This window comes from Leptosomus discolor, chromosome 6 (assembly GCF_034619465.1).
Source record: "Leptosomus discolor isolate bLepDis1 chromosome 6, bLepDis1.hap2, whole genome shotgun sequence".
In the NCBI taxonomy this organism is placed as follows: Eukaryota; Metazoa; Chordata; class Aves; order Leptosomiformes; family Leptosomidae; genus Leptosomus; species Leptosomus discolor.
The window spans coordinates 39,258,813-39,261,759 of NC_141396.1; the positions used below are offsets into that span (position 1 = coordinate 39,258,813).

The window sequence follows — 2,947 nt, forward strand, 5'->3', positions numbered from 1 at the left end:
GATAGCTGTTTGATCTTCTTGGCATCCCCCTGTCACTCCTGAGATCCAGATGGGTTCTGTGCCCCTATACCCTGATAGCACCAGCGTACACTGCGCACCAGTATCTACTAAAGCTTTGTACTTCTGTGGGTCTGATGTGCCAGGCCATCGGATCCACACAGTCCAGTATACCTGATCATCCCTTTCCTTCTCCTGGCCGAAGGCAGGGACCCTCTATTCCTGTTCCTCATCAGAATATTCACTGTCTGACCCTTGCAGTGCCAGACCAGAAGTTCCCTCAAGGAACCTCAAGGGAGGTGATCTCAGTTCTTTTATGTCTGGGAGATCGTTGGTTGCCTTCTTGGGTCTTTGTAGAAACTACGCTGACAGCCTTCTTGGGTGATCCCTTCTTAACAGGTGTCTTCCCTCTCAGATCACATACGTGGGCTTCCAGCTTGGAGGTGAGTTCACCATCCCACTTCCTCATGTCCTCCCCCTGGTCACACAAGAAAAACCAGAATGCACCATGTGGCATATGTCTAGGGCTTCCTTTCCCTCTGACCGGCGCAGGAGAGGACTCTTCTCTTGGAGCACCCCCGACAGCTAAGGTGCTGTCCCGTAAGAATGAGGTACACAGATTTTCTTGAAAATTTCAGAGCCAAGCAGATGCTCTTTCCACAGTCACTGTATCCATATCTGAGTAATGTATTGAAGCCAGGCTGCTAGAATATGACACAGGGGCACTTTGAACCACCTTCCTCCACATGGCCCATGTACACAGGACATCTTCTGGATCTTTGAGGACTTCATCTTTGTCCAGATCGCTGTAGATGATTTCCAGCACCACTAGTTCTCTCAGGTACTGGATGCCTTCATCTGCAGTAGTCCGCTTTCCTGGTGAGGTTGCAAGATCTTCCTTGAATTAATATCTTGCCTTTACACTTGATAGCAGCCATCTCCAGAGACTGCAAATTGCTGTCTCTTTTCCAATTCCTCTCTCAATTCACCAGTCTCTAGCAAGGGATCCCAGCTGTTAGGCTTCCCTACCTTCCAGCTGCTGACTGTCAGCCCTGTTATCCCAGCATTGGAGCATCCAGGCAGCAATACGCTTACCCAGCTGACGGCTGTAATCTTTCTGCAGGTCTCAAAGTTCTGACGAGGTTAAGGACCGAGTAGTTTCTGCTTCTTGTTTGATTTCTCTTACTTCTTCCTCTGGTTTCCTTGTTGAAGGACCAGCTTCTTGATCGGATACTTCTTCCTCCCTTGTTAATCGAGGATATGGACCTGTTGATTTTCTTTTCCACTGTTTCTTCTTCACTACTGGGGCAATTACTGTAGTCGTCGTTGTTTGGGTTCCTATCTCAGTCATGGTGTTCTCAGACGTAGTTTGGGTCCCTGCCTCAGCCACAGTCCTCTGAGAGTATTGAACTGTGGCTTGATAGGCACAGGCCAGGCCCCAGTACAGAGCTAGAAGCTGCTGGTTTTCATTGGGGTAGGGAAGGCACCCTTCTATCAGTTGGTGTGTTAGTTTGCCAGGATCGCTTGCCTGTTCAGGTGTGAAGTCCCAGGTTATGGGAGGCGATAACCACCCTAAGAATCTGCCCAAATGCTTCCACACACCCTGCCACCCGGGGACCAGCCACCTCAGGGCACTTTTCAGTGTTGCCTGACCCAAAAGCTGTCTTCTCTTAGACCAGGATGATGCCAGATTACACAGAACCCAAACCATGCCAAAAGTATTAATGAGTAGTATTAAACAAGTCACATAAGGGTGAATGAGAACCTTGGGAGCCTGCATAACAAAATCATCCACACCAATCCCGGGTAGGGAGAGGGAGATGGTTTCTCTCATCTTCTCCACAACACAGCTCCCAAAGCACAACAAGGCTGTCAATACCAGGCAAGAGCACATAGCTATTATTTGAGCTAGCATGTTCCCAAGCTCCTTCATCGTCCCCACAAAATAGCTTTCCCAGCACACTAAAGCTGCCAATGCGACACCAAAGAACATAGCAACTGTTTGTACTAGCATGTCCCCAAGCAGAGCAAAATAAAGAGATAAGCACTGCAGCTAACAAACTCCGTGACCTGCACAGGAGTTTGCCACTTAATGGCTACTACAGCTACAGCACACTTAATACGAAAGTGTCGTTATTGTGCCCCATGTTGGGCGCCAAAAGGACTGTGGTGGTTTGGCCCTGGCCAGATGCCAGGTGCCCACCAAAGCCACTCTATCACTCTCACCCCCTCAGCTGGACAGGGGAGAGAAAATATAACAACGGGCACATGGGTCAGATAAAGACAGTTTAATGAAGCAAAAGCCGCATGTGGAAGCAAAAGCAAAACAAAAGATCTTATTCTCTACTTCCCATCAGCAGGCGATGTCCAGCCACTTCCTGGGAAGTAGGGCTCCGGTACGCGTAGCGGTTGCTCCGGACGACAAACGTGAAACAAATGTCCCCCCCTTCTTCCTGTTTTCCCCAGCTTATATTGCTGAGCAGACATCATGTGGTATGGAATATCCCTTTGGTCAGTCTGGGCCAGCTGTCCTGGCTATATCCCCTCCCAAGTTTTTACCCACCCCCAGCCTACTGGGGAAATGCTGGGGAAGCAGCCTTTGTGCTGTGTGAGCCCTGCTCAGCAGTAGTCAAAACACAGGTGTGTTATCTAGCTACCACTGCACAGCACGGTGAGGGCTGCATCTCAGGCAGACCCATTACACTGGAAAAAGTTGTCTTGCTCTTGTGAGCCCTAAACCAGGCCAGCATAGCTGTTTGTGAGAGCATTCAGCTCTTACGGAGGAATGTTATTTTCTGTACCACTCTAAAGAGGTGCAATACAGTATCTACTTTCATGATAACAGCAAGACTCCTTGCTTAGGTGCTCATGATTGAGAGATTAAACTGGACAGCAGTGGCATTTCTAGGACTGCTAAGCAGAGTTTCTCTATTACTCTCCCTCGCTGCCA

At 49.0% G+C, this 2,947-nt stretch overlaps 1 pseudogene; it reads right to left on the reverse strand.

Annotated features, from left to right (window-relative positions):
* Nucleotides 1–213: 213 nt before the first annotated feature.
* On the reverse strand, nucleotides 214–1,930 carry LOC147415357 (uncharacterized; annotated as a pseudogene).
* Between the last annotated feature and the right edge of the window lie 1,017 nt (nucleotides 1,931–2,947).